Source organism: Leopardus geoffroyi, chromosome B2, assembly GCF_018350155.1.
Source record: "Leopardus geoffroyi isolate Oge1 chromosome B2, O.geoffroyi_Oge1_pat1.0, whole genome shotgun sequence".
Classification (NCBI taxonomy): domain Eukaryota; kingdom Metazoa; phylum Chordata; class Mammalia; order Carnivora; family Felidae; genus Leopardus; species Leopardus geoffroyi.
In genome coordinates, this window is record NC_059332.1 from 107,730,733 (window position 1) to 107,744,923 (window position 14,191).

Genomic DNA, 14,191 nt, shown 5'->3' on the forward strand with positions numbered 1-14,191 from the left:
CAGTTAGCATAATTAAAGGAAAACATTCTATTAAATGCTGCCTCACTGCAAATCTTTAATAAGTATATTTTTAATCATTTTTTGCAGTGACTTTTATGACGTATGACGATAAATCTGAGTTTTCCAACCTCTCTTTGTTGAGTGAATATAATAGAAAAAGCAAATAGGCAACAGGATTTCAAATTTTTATTCATAGTCAGGAGGAATTTATTAAAGTGCTGTTGACATATGGTAGATTTATGAGCTATTTCTAAATCCTTTTTGGAATTCTCTAATTATATAAAAGCATTCCAATTGTATTGGTAAACCTTCACAATTTATGTCTGTTAATAAAGCCAAAATATTTTAGTGTCATTTGAAATGATAAGGTACTACTTTTTTCCTTCATATTTCTTTATCAGAAAATATGATTCAAAATTGAAAATACTATTCTTTTCTAAATTATGTACACATACATCATTCCGTGCTCTCAACTGCTGCCATCTTCAATATGTGCCTTACTTATAAAAAAGTTGAATATATACCTTAATCATTACAGTGTCACACTTAAATGTACAGAGATTTTATTAACATTTTGAACTGTATCTGATACAGATAAAAAGAAAGATTGATGCTAAAATCACATAGATGTTTTAGACACATTGCAAGGTTTTTGCTACATGTATTCACTGGACAATGAGAAGCATTTTATTCTACTAATGAAGAAGGTGAGGGAATGAAGAATAAAAAAATGGAGAAGGAAAATAAGAATGCAACTAAAAAATTATCTGAAAAGAAATTCAAGAACTTTGTCTCTGTTTTGGAAAATGACATGAATGCAGTGAATAAATAATTTCAAATACAACTTGAGTACAAATCTGTTATAATGTCACAAGTGTTATGCATGTATCACACAATTTAGTTTTCATACCTCAATTATTTTTTGCTGTTCAGGAAGTGTAAGATTTCACAGGTTATGGAAGATTGCTGCTGGCTCATTATATGAAGTTGAGAAGTTGGAAAGATGAGCAAGCAAGTAAGAAAAAAGATTGTGGTACTAACCCTGGTAGCTCTGGCTTTGGGAACACTGTGTGGGCAGCCCTAACACCTCCTGTGTGAATCAGGAATCAGGTGCACAGGCTTCAGTGTATCTGCAACATGGAGATTACGCAATTTCTCCAGTGTGGACTATGACACCCAAGAAACCCTCAAAAAATCATCTTAATACCACCATTATCATCACCACCACCATCCTCCTCCTCTTCATCTTCGTTCCAAAGTTAAGAGAAAAATCTGTCATAAACTCAACTCCCAAGTTCCTCTGGAATGTTCTTTTCTCCAAATCCTCAGTGGTGTCATTTTGGTCCTGGCTCCAATTCGACCTAAAGTAGACCTCATCTTCCTACTCCTCTATCACATTTTATCACACGATTGTCTTGTATTTTCTTCACAGCACTTATTGCTGTCTGAAATTATCCTGTGAACTTATTTATCATACTATTTCATTGCATGTACATTTCCTGAAACTGGGAGTTTGTCAAATTTGCTCCTTGCTGAATCTTCCAGAGATAAGAACATAGACTGGCACATAATAGATGCTCAAAGTAATCACAGATGGCCCATAATATTTGCTGAATAAAGGTGTGAATCATAAGTGGTTAAACGTGTTGACAGTTGCATGCCTGACAAGATGATAGAGCTGTAAGGTCCTCTACAACTAAATCTTCAGAGTTAAATGAGTTAGTATTATTCTAGCCCCAGTCATAAAGCATTCGATAGTCATAAAGATTGGACAGCGGAAGCTCAACATAAATGCTATAGTCGTTTTCCAAAATTAGTGGTTAAGTCTAAATTGAGTAGTAAGTGTACTTTCTACCTGACCAGAGGAAGTCTGTGAGAGAAGACTAAAAGTAAGAAGCCCCTATTTAATAATTATATACTATGTTAGCCATAAGAATTGAAACACAAAAATTAACAGTGATTTATAAATTAGAAAAACAGTGTCTATTATTATATCAAGAACTTAAAATAATCTATTAAAACAAGATTAAACAAGTAAATGCATCAACCACATGGAACTTAAATGTGACAATCTATTCTGCTTATCTGGTCTAACTCTAAACTTCTACCTAATGGCAAGAATAAAATAGAACAAAATAATGTGCTATGAAATAGCACATTAAAATAGAACAAAATAATAATGTGCTATGAAAAAAATTCTTGTATTCTATGCCTATACCATTAAAACTCTTCGACTTCCTCATTTTGCAGGACCCTGGAATCAATTGCTATTTGTACTGCTTTAGAGGAATTGGAAAACTCAAATTAAAATAAAGATCAATTATTAAGTTAAAAACAAACATTACCTTCAAGACTTACAGTTATTTTATCATCATTGTAAAAGAATTTTCAGTTAAGTTATAAGATGAACTGTTTGCTTCTGACATACAATTAATGGTAGCATATTCAGATATAGCAGATCTCTCTTAGAAACAATTTGTAATGTAGTAGAAATGGATTCAGTTACTACAATGGCTAACCCTAAGACTTGCCAATGAACTATTTTCAAAAATGTCTTAAAGAAAAAACTTAAAAAAATACATAATCTATAAACCTATATCATAAAAAGGTAACACAAGAAAGCTTTATAAATGAAATCTTCAGAGGAGTTATTGAAAAGGCACCTGCTACAAACTGAATGTTTGTGTCCTCCCAAAATTCATTTGTGAAGTCCTAATACCCAATGTGATGGTGTTTAGAAGTAGGGACTTGGGAGGTGATTAGGTCTTGAGGATAGAGTCCCCATGAATGGAATTAGTGACCTTCTAAAAGAGACCCCCAAAAGCTCCTTCATCCCTTTTGCCACGTGAGGACACATGGAAAAGATAGCTACCCGTGAACCTGGAAATTGGTTCTCACCAGACAGTAAATCTTCCAGGACCTTGACCTTGGACTTCTGAGTCTCCAGAACTTGGAGAAATAAATGTTTGTTGTTTGTAAGCTATGTGTCTACGGTATTCTGTTGCAGCAGCCCAAATGGACTAGGATAATACCTAAATCCCAAACCATAAAATTTTTGCCAAAGCAAATTTTTGTAAATAAAATAGTTTCATATACTAGGTAAGATGTAATTTTTAAAGAAAACCCAAAACAAATTCACATCACACAATCAAATTTACTGTATTTATCGCAGGTAAAATTTCATCTAGTTGTAGCTTAAAAGAAACAGCTCTGCATAGGTATACAGATGCATTAAACCCAAGTAATTAGCTAATATGTGTTGTTTACATATCTACTGCCAACTCTAATCATCTGTACTAACTTCTTAAGGCTCTAGAGTCATGAATATTTGTCCAACAATCTTATATTTAAATTTCAGACTGTGTGAATACTTCCCTCGTTTTTTGTTTAAACAGTGACCTTTGTTCAGTGCATATTTTCATACACATTTATGAATATCATGTAAACAGTGTTTACACTTTATCAAATTTAAAAATAAATTCACTGATGCTTGGCAGTTTTTTTTTTTTTTTTTTTTTTTTAAATTTTTTTTTTCAACCTTTATTTATTTTTGGGACAGAGAGAGACAGAGCATGAACGGGGGAGGGGCAGAGAGAGAGGGAGACACAGAATCGGAAACAGGCTCCAGGCTCTGAGCCATCAGCCCAGAGCCCGACGCGGGGCTCGAACTCACGGACCGCGAGATCGTGACCTGGGTGAAGTCGGGCGCTTAACCGACTGCGCCACCCAGGCGCCCCTTGGCAGTTTTTTTTTAAAGACTGATTTTTACATTATACTTTTTCAGTCAAAATGTATTGCATAGTCAGGCAAGCAGATAGACTCTGGCAAATCCCACCTTAACCACTTAGTCTTGTGATATTATCCTAGATCATGACATCACTCAAAACACCTTCATTTTTAAAATCCCTTATTCACCCATCCCACTATATAGCCTTTACTTTCAGACCTTTCAGTCACCTGTAAATTACTGCTACTCCTGTTCTACTTTAACTAAACTTTGGGCAATTCAACCAGTCCATTTTCTTTTTTTTTTTTTTTTTTATTTTTATTTATTTTTTTTCAACGTTTATTTATTTTTGGGACAGAGAGAGACAGAGCATGAACGGGGGAGGGGCAGAGAGAGAGGGAGACACAGAATCGGAAACAGGCTCCAGGCTCCGAGCCATCAGCCCAGAGCCCGACGCGGGGCTCGAACTCACGGACCGCGAGATCGTGACCTGGCTGAAGTCGGACGCTTAACCGACTGCGCCACCCAGGCGCCCCCAACCAGTCCATTTTCTAACCATCACTCACCTGCTTTTTTTCATACTGTCTTATACTCGTTTTGGACAGTGTAGTCTGTAATTTCAATAATATTTTTGCCAATAGCACAGAACCCATGCATTTTTTTTTCTCTGTCACTTCTGCCTGGTAAAACCCAACTAAAACCAACCACCTACCTTCTCCTCCTTGTATATGAGCTACTGAGCAATATATACCTGGGAACCTAGGAAGACTGATGCCATCGTGAATTCATGGTCACCAACCTAGACACTCTACCATGTTTCTAGTCAACTATCTCTAGAATGACAATTCTATATTATAAACACTCAACATATGTTCTCTCTTCAAGTCTAGGCAGATGTCCTTGTCTTCTACTTCTTCGTATAGTTAACAGGGGCCATCAGATGGCCCATCAAATCTACAGAGTCACTGACATGTTTTCTCCTCTACTCTCAGTCTGCAATGGAGGAAGGACCCCTTCCTAAGGTCATCTGTCCTCTGAATCCTATCTTCCTCCACCTTCTTAAAGACTGTCTCCTCTTAAATGAAAGATAATTTCGAATCTACACTATTACTCTATCAAAATACTCTCAGTAAAGTCACCTATGACCTCTGTATTGCTATGTAATAAAGAAACTTTTCAGTCCTTGTAACAATTTGCCCTAGCAGCAGCCTTTGACACAGCTGAATACTTATTTTTTCAAAATACTATTTTGTCTTGGCTAGTCACATTCTACTGGTTTTCCTCCTACTTCTGGGCCCACCACATCTCAGTCTCCTTCTCTAGTCCTTCTCACTAATGCTTAAATGTTAAGGCCTCCTTTTCTCAACCTATTATATGCTATGGGCAACCCCTTCCCCTTCTATTCCTTCTATGGTCATTTATCTGTTGATGACTCATCTGTTCAGGCTATAGCCTACTACATCTATCTTGTATGTTTGAGATCCCTAATGTCTTGCTGTTACTTGGTATCTTGTAGCCAGAATGTCTGAGTTTGAAGCCCAGCTCTGCCACTTTGCATGCTTTTGAGCAAGTTACTTAACAACCTATGCTCTGTTTCTTCCTTCATAAAATGAGAATAAAAACAATACCTATTCTTATTTTATAGGGTTGTTGTGAAATCTAAATGATTAATATTTGTCAACAGAGACTGTCTTTCCCTTGTTTGTTGTTTCTGCAGCACCAAGTGCAGTGCCTCAAAGCAGGTATTCCATATGCATCTGCTGATTCAGTAAATAAGTGAACTTACCAGATGGCAAATTACTACAATTCTGAGGAATTTTCTACTAGCCCTATTAAATTTTAAATTCCTTGCTACAGCTACCTCTTGGTACCCTTCTAAAGGACACCACAATTTCAAAGAGAAACAATACAAAGGATATCCTGGAAAAATACAACTTCTGTTTAAACACACACACATGCGCGCGAACACACACACACACACACACACACACACACACACCCACCCACCCTGGTACTGGAAATCCAGGTTGATGTGATTCATACAGTAAAAATGACTTGGAATACTGTTTTTAACAGACATTGTGAATTATGAAATGATTCAACATAAATATCAATATATTACCTCATCTCTTTTATTAGACTTTTGTAAAACCAGAAACGACTGGCCTGGGAACACTTAAGTCAAAGAGAAAGTGGTTGAAGGAAGAGCACCAGGTCCTCGACGTCTGGTCAACACAATAGGGTGCTTCCAAAAAGCAACGATTCACTCTCACATCAGACAACGACAATAGTGGTGACAGACATTCCTTTTTGATAGAGTACTTTATGTCTGTTTGTCAACTTTATTTTTAAAATCTGGAAAGTTAGGCGAGAGGTCTACAATAGAAGATACTTCTTGGAGAAGCAGATCTTTGTAGACTAATACTAACAGGTAGCCTTTTACTTGAAAAGCTCCTGAATGGGCGCCTGGGTGGCGCAGTCGGTTAAGCGTCCGACTTCAGCCAGGTCACGATCTCACGGTCCGTGAGTTTGAGCCCCGCGTCAGGCTCTGGACTGATGGCTCAGAGCCTGGAGCCTGTTTCCGATTCTATGTCTCCCTCTCTCTCTGCCCCTCCCCCGTTCATGCTCTGTCTCTCTCTGTCCCAAAAATAAATAAACGTTGAAAAAAAGTTTAAAAAAAAAAAAAAAAAAAAGAAATGTTCCTGAAGATGAGAATTCCTATCCCAAGGCACAACCCTCCACTTACTACCTTGATGCCACAGGGAGGAAGTTTCTTCCTAGCAGTAGAGATGGATTATGGTTTGGGGATCCTTGGAAAAGTTCCTCTCTTCTCACAAATCCCTGTCTTCTGCTACTCCTGGTGGTCAGGAAGGCTATACATTTTAACTCAAGTCAGTGGCCACTGTGGCAGTCATTAACACTGTTCACTAAATTTTCCTCCTGGGGATACAGTGATACTATGCATCCCCTCCCCCAACCTTTTAAGTTACAGTGGCCATGTGACTTGCTCTGGCCAATGAGATGTGGGCTGAAATAACAGGTGTCTTTCCAATAGATGCATTACAAGCCAGTGTGAGTTTTCTAGATTCTCTTTTGCCAACTCCACCCTCCAACTTCCTGACTCCTATCTTGGCAAATGGAAATGATTAGATGGCAATTGCTCCATCAGTCTGGGCTCTGGAGGGTGGATGATGAGACATAACTTCCTGACTCCCATCTTGGCAAATGGAAATGATTAGATGGCAGCTGCTCCATCAGTCTGGGCTCTGGAGAGGGTGGGGGGTGGATGATGAGACACAGAGTCATGGGCACAGCATATAGCATGGGAAGAACATGTGGAACATATAGAGCATACTGTCTTAAATCACTGAGATTTTGAGGCTGTCACTACATCAGAGCCTGGGTCTACACTCACTGATGTGAATTTGCAGTTTTCTTACTGTGTGCAAAGTACTGACCTAAACTAGAAGGGATACAGATATTTCATTAAGAAATAAGTTAGGGGTGCCTGACTGGCTCAGATGGTAGGGAGTGCACCTCGATCTTGAGGTCGTGAGTTTGAGCCCCTCCTTGGGGGTAGAGTTTACTTAAAACACAAAAAAGAAACAAGTTAATTTTCTGACATTCCCTTTCTTTGGGCGCCAACCTTTCTTGTTTGGTTTACAATCAGAGAAATCAGACCAGCTTCTGCCACTTATACATTAGTATGAATAAGTTTTAGAGCTGGAATTATTAGCAAACTGTAGAACTACTTTCAGGAATTGTAGAGAGAAAGTTCTTACTGATAAAATTTCTGTGCTTTTGCAAACCACTATAAACATAGGATAGATTTTTATACAGAGATAAACACATATAGCAAACCTGAGTTAAGGAGTATATATGATTTCAGCAATTCACTCTAGGACAAAAAAATGTAGTCACTTCATTTAACTAAAATGTATATTATTTATAATCAATTCCATATACTCCTAGCTGTTTTATAATTTTTTTTAACGTTTATTCATTTTTTGCAAGACAGAGAGAGACAGAGCGTGAATGGGCGAGGGGCAGAGAGAGAGGGAGATACGAATCCCAAGCAGGCTCCAGGCTCTGAACTGACAGCATAGAGCCTGACGCGGGGCTCTAACTCACAGACTGTGAGATCATGACCTGAGCCGAAGTCGGATGCTTAACTGAGCCACCCAGGCGCCCCACTCCTAGCTCTTTTAAAGTACATATTAAAGTTCCAATCATAATAAAACATTCAATGAGAGATGATTATAACTCATTAACCATGGAAATCTAATTAACAAATAAGCAAAATTACTATACTCTAATGTCACATTGAAACTTTTTAAGTGAAAACTGATGTTCACTATATCATATTCCTTTCTTTTGTAAAAAATTCAATAATAAATGCTAAACAGTAAATTTAATACCTAAAGTATATGTAAATATCAACCTAAACTAAGAAGCATAAGGTTAAATACATCAGTACAAAATAACATAAGGAAACAATCAATAGCCTTTAGTAAACATGATTAAAATTGTTCTTTTTCAGAAAAGTAGCATAAGTGTACCATTAAATGGCTAAGAAAGTTTTAGCTGGATCGTTTCCTCAAACTAAAGCAAATATACATTGCACAATTCCTTTCCCATTTACCTTTTATAATTTCTTCTTTATGTTTACAATTTCACAAAATGTTCTAATGTCTATTCTGTTTTAAAGGTCCACCATAAATGACCAACGATACTTAGTAATTAATTAAATTTCGATGTAGTCTCTAGCTCACTGGTTTTCAAAACTTTCTCCTTCACAGAACCAGCAATTACAGAACAGACTTAAAAAAAAAAAAAGCAAGCTGTTCTGCCAGGATCAGTAGGAGAGGTTGAGGTGGGGAGTGGGGTACAGCTGTGGGGGCTTACACAGGGGATCAGAGATTGTGCACATTTTCAGCCACCTTGTTATATATTCTTTCTGTCTCAACACACCGCCTCAATCTTCCAGGCCATTTGCTTATTTACATTATCAATGCACAGATTTTGCTTTAAAATTAGAAGAATTTTCTGTTGGGTTTTAAAAAAATAAAAGTCACAGAAGGCCTGATAAAGGTTTAGTCAGAAACATTTACTAAATATTTTCTAGTACTAGACACACAGTGTTCAGCAAAGGGATATAAAAACAGCAGAAACTTAATCCTTATTTTTGAGTTACACAGATTCTACTGGGGAAAGGGACAGTGGAGGAGTAAGAGGACCAGGAACAACAAGTGGTAACAGCATGTGCAGAGGATGCAGGAAGGGAGTCTTGGACTCCTCCTTGTAGGAGTAGAAATGGTACCAGCAGTCAGGGAGGTCAGGGAGGTCAGGCAGGTCAGGCAGGTCAGGTCAGGGAGGGCCTCACTGAAGGGCCATATCTAGGCTGGGGGAGGTGGGAGAGCCATTCTGGGGATAGCAAGTGTGGATATAAAAAGTGCACAGATGTGCTTGGAGTATTTTAGGAAGGAAAAAAAAAAAGCACATTGTAGTTACAGAGGAAGGTGTGTGAGGGGCACAATGAACAGAACTAGAAAAGATAAGCTGAGGCCAGATTATTAAAGGCTCTGTAGGCGGAATCAAAAAGACTCAACTTACAAAGTCACAAGGACCAGTGGAGGTTTGCTGGAAGGGCTGTGTGGCATGGTTACATCCTTATATGGTGTGAAAGTGCAAGACTGACGGGAAGGCTAAGAAGCTGGAGCTATGGTCGGGTCATGTGGATATCCTTAAGTCCGTTTTCTGCCTTGTTATGCTATCATTGCAAAAACAAAACTAACAAACCAAAAACACAAACCCTTCTTCTTACAGGTCTGTTCAAGTGTCACTGTTTTGGTTTAGAAGAGCTACATTTCCTCGCCAGAAGGTAAAATCCACAGGGCAGGGATTTGAGGTGCTTTTATTCTCAGATATGTCTCAAGGCAAGCAACAGTGTGCAGTGCCTGGCAGGAATGCGACCAGCATCACTGAACACGACTTCTCTCATGTTGTGACTCCCCGCTTTATCTGCATCGCCGTCCAATCCCACACCACTTCAGGGTGCAGCTCTACTCAAACACACACCCATGAGAGCTCTCCTGCTGGCACCCTAACTCATCTAACAATCCAACACTTCCCTGTTAGCCTCCCTAACTCCTCCTCCTCCAACATGGGTCTTTCCGTTACCAAGTTCTTCCCCCAAAACTTTTTCTCAGAATATTGACGAAAAGGAGTTTTGGAAATCCAACCCTTTTCTCATCTTACAATGTATTTAGTATTCTTACTTTTGCTATTTCCCTTTCTTTTCTTCTAATTAATATAGACTTAGTTAACCATGTATTTTTTTCATACTATAGACATTTAAAATGAGGTGTTTTTCTAAGAACAACCTTGGTTACTTTCCACCGAATTTAAAGGGATGCTTATACTTTGTTTGTTGAGTAGTCTATTTTAATATTATAGATTCATTCCCTGATCCAGTTATTTAAGAGATTTAAAAATTTTCAAGCGGTTTCACCATTTTAAATATGTGTATCATTTATGCTCAATCTTACATATTTTTTAAAAGTTTTATCGATTTAGAGAGAGAAAGAGAACCAGCAGGGGAAGGATAGAGAGGAAGGCAGAGGATCCAAAGCAGGCTCTGTGCTGTCAGCAGGGAGACCCATGTGGGACTTGAACTCTCAAATCATGAGAGCATGACCTGAGCTGAAGTTGGACACTTAACCGACTGAGTCACCCAGGTGCCCCCCAGTGTTACAGTTTGACTGTGGCATTACACATATATTTTACTAAAAAAATTTTATGGTCTGTAACATATAATAAATATTCTTCAAGAATTCAATTACTTAATTTTTCTATTTCATTATGCCATTATTTCAAGCCTCCTTTTAAACTGTACTGCTCACATCTGTTATTTATTAATTGCATAGGCTTAATATATTTTGATCTTATAGTTTTATGACTTTTTTTCAATCCTTTTTGTGTGTGTGTGTTTGCAATTATGCCCTCTATTGATATTTCTGCTTTCTGGATTCAAATCAACTTTATTAGAGACCATAATTAAATTATTATCCAGGGAGGAGGATATAAATCTAAACCCAATTTTTACAATTTAGGCAGGACTTGGGGAGATGGGTATTAATGTATTTCTGCTGGATTTTTTTTCCTGTTTATACCAGATAGTTCTACATTTTATGGAAAATTTAGTATGTATAAGGTGACATGTGGGTTATTTTACATTATCCAATGTTTAGTGTTTATAAAAAAGCGGTAAGAGAGAGAGATACAAAAAAGAACTCTTAATTATAGAGAACAATGTGATAGTTAGCAGAGGGGAGGGGTGGGGGATGGGTGAAATAGATGATAGGAATTAAGAACAGCACTTATCATGATGAGCACTGGGTGATGTATGGAAGTGTTGAATTACTACATTGTACACCTGAAACTAATATAACATTGTATGTTAACTGGAATGGAAATAAAAACATTAATTAAAAAAATATTCTGACTTCATTCTCTGTTTTCAACAGCTCTGTGTGTATTATGCACATTTACTGTAAGTCACTTTAATTTCTTTGCAGAATAAGGCAGGAGACGGGTGGATGGTCTGGAAGACAACTTTATTCTCGTAAATGGTGGCAGATATTGAGTTTGAAAGGGAACCCCATCAATGCATCCTGAGTTTCCAAGGGATTTCTAAACATTTTTATAATTATTAGTCACTAATCAAACTCTACAAAATTAATGGCTAGAACCCTAGTACCCCAAATGTCTGAATCCTATTATGAGAAAAGAGTGAATCTTTCTACCACTAAACTCATATTCTCAATCTTATTTTTCTCTTCTCCACTCCATAATCCTATCAGTTTCCTATATGTTTTTCCCCTTGACATTCCTAAACTTAGTGGCATTAGCTACTTCTCTTTTCAGGAAGTCCTTCAGCAATCTTCTGTAGTGGTGTATGGAGCAGTTGATTTCTTTTGGTGAATTTGGGTAACAATACTTTTGCCACCTTTGAAATGAAGGGTATCTTGGCGGAGTAAACTGATTTAATATAAGGATCCATTATGTGTGTTTCCCCTGTGTTAGATCAGATGTCTTTGTGACCTTTATTCATTGACAGCTAGTTCTTCAATGGTTTTAGCACCCAGGAGTTGTTTTTTTGTTTTTCTAGTTCACATACATAAAACATACTAGTCAAATGTTTCCTCTGATCTTGGTAGTTCTAAATGTTCTCTCTTAATTTACAGAATAAAGTAGTTTTGCAAATCAGGAAAAGTTTTTTCAAGCATATCATTAAATTTGTCAGTTTCTGTGGTTTGTCTATTTCCTGTGACACCTTTACTCATCATAGTGACGTTGTCTTTTTTTTTTTTTTTTTTTTTTTTTTTTTTTTTTGCGGAGGGGGGGCTTCAAAATATCTACTCTTTCCAGCACTCTTTGAATAGGGCCTCAGTTTCCTCTTCAGGAATGATCTTCACTCAGTCTTCAAGGGATACTGAATTCAAACCCTATGGAATATTTTTTTCTGTCATATCCTTTCTTTCATTCCCCAAGATCCCTAAGGGGCCACATGCCAACTGATGTCATTCTCCTGGGCCTTTGTGTCTTAACAAAGGTAGAAAAAATAGGGCATGTTTATTAATTCTAAGATGTCCCAGAGTGATTATCCAGCCACAGAGATTCTCTGTGGCAACTTGAGACTTACTTCCAACTTGTTTTCAGCCCTCACTATGAGTCTGTGGCATTACTATATCCTGTTAAATTCTCTTTCTGCTCAAGAAAGCCATTGGTTGCTCCTGTAAAACAAATAATATGTGATATATTTATGCATGCTACTTCCCACATGTATCATCTTCTCTTGTAATATCTTTTTTTTTGCATTTTCCAACTTTCAATATCATTTTTGCTTAGGTTACTCTTACTCTACAGTGAGGTTTCCTAAAATTTGTTCTGGGAAACATTATTTGTAACTCAGCAAATGTTACACTAGGAAAAAAGGAGAGAGGTTATAGTTAAGTATGGAAAACACAGGGATAAATAAAATTCAATTAGTTTCTTTTTCTGTACATTGTGAATTTCTAAGACAGAATATAAGATGTAGCTTTTTCTGAACTTATTTTTAGTATGTATACAGATACAAACTTATCCTGACATGTCTAAAAAAGAAACTAGTGCTCTGTAGAACACATTTTGGGTAATGATATTCTAGATACTGCTATTTACTATCTCCAATGAGGATTTTAGTTTCCCTTGAGCTTATAATGGAGCAATACTGTCTATGTTATTTATATTTAATACTACTCATTCCTATTTACTATTCATCTTATCTCTAGCCTGTTTGTAATTCTTGTGATTATTTGCATTTCGTATATAGACTGAAAATCTTGTGGCTTGACTGTTTTTTTTTTTTTTTAAGTTTTTCAATACTTATTTATTTTTGAGAAAGAGAGAGACAGAGACAGAGAGAGAGAGCAAGTGGGTGAGGGGCAGAGAGAGAGAGGGAGACACAGAATCTGAAGCAGGCTCCAGGCCTGAGCTGTCAGCACAGAGCCCAACATGGCCTGGAACCCACGAACCATGAGATCACGAGCTGAGCTGAAGTCAGCCACTTAACCGACTGAGCCACCCAGGCGCCCCATGGCTTGACTGTTTTTAATGGCACTACAAAATATTTTAAATGAGCTGGGGTGTTTTAAAAGTTTTGAATATGTCCCTACAATCAAACTATTTATCAACAGGTATGTCATATTCCCGTTGTAATTTTGGTAGGGTTTAGAATTCCATTGGCATTCTTGATTACTATTTAGTGTTTCTAATTGTAATTTTCCTGAAGCATGTAACACAAACAATTGGTACTTCCTCTTCTGTTTTTGCAATATAAGTTTAAGAATCTTGTGTTTATATCAATGTGGAGCTATATACTTCTGATGGTGATTTATAAGATGTTCTCAAAATACTGCTGAGCCTCAGCAATGAAATGGGAATGTTAAATTATTGTGACTTAGAACCCCTCTATGAGATGATTTAGGAAGATGAATTTTCCTAGACAAGATAAGTAAATACCTTAGTTTACATAAAAAATACAGTATAGAACATTATCAACAATCTGAAACTACCTAATTCATAATTTGGCCATATTGATGTTCTTTCTATTAATGAATGCTCAATTTTTTTTTTTTTTTGTTTTGATATGGAGACAAATAGCTTAAGCACAGATTTGAAGTAAAGTAATTTTTCTTGACCACATTCCTGATAGCCTATTCCCTGAGTGTTTGGGGTAAAATAATTTTTCTTGACCACATTTCTGATGGACAACTCCCCTGAGTGCATTGGTCAAATGAAATTGTCAGTGATGAGGTAACTGAGAGGAAAAAAGAGGAGATGGTGTTACAAAAGTCTAGTATTTATCACTTCTCACCAAGAAATCCCACTTTAGAGAATAAATATTTATTAGCTACATTATCC

General features: G+C 37.0%; 1 protein-coding gene and 1 long non-coding RNA gene across 3 annotated transcripts in view; one reads left to right on the top strand and one right to left on the bottom strand.

Annotated features, from left to right (window-relative positions):
• The window catches only part of MAN1A1 (mannosidase alpha class 1A member 1), a 176,687-nt gene that overhangs the window by 94,019 nt on the left and 68,477 nt on the right, over positions 1–14,191 (bottom strand). The window lies entirely within an intron of this gene.
• Positions 6,432–9,258, top strand: LOC123608944. Its single transcript, XR_006717526.1, has 2 exons — positions 6,432–9,052; positions 9,089–9,258. It is a non-coding gene; the product is annotated as an uncharacterized LOC123608944 (long non-coding RNA).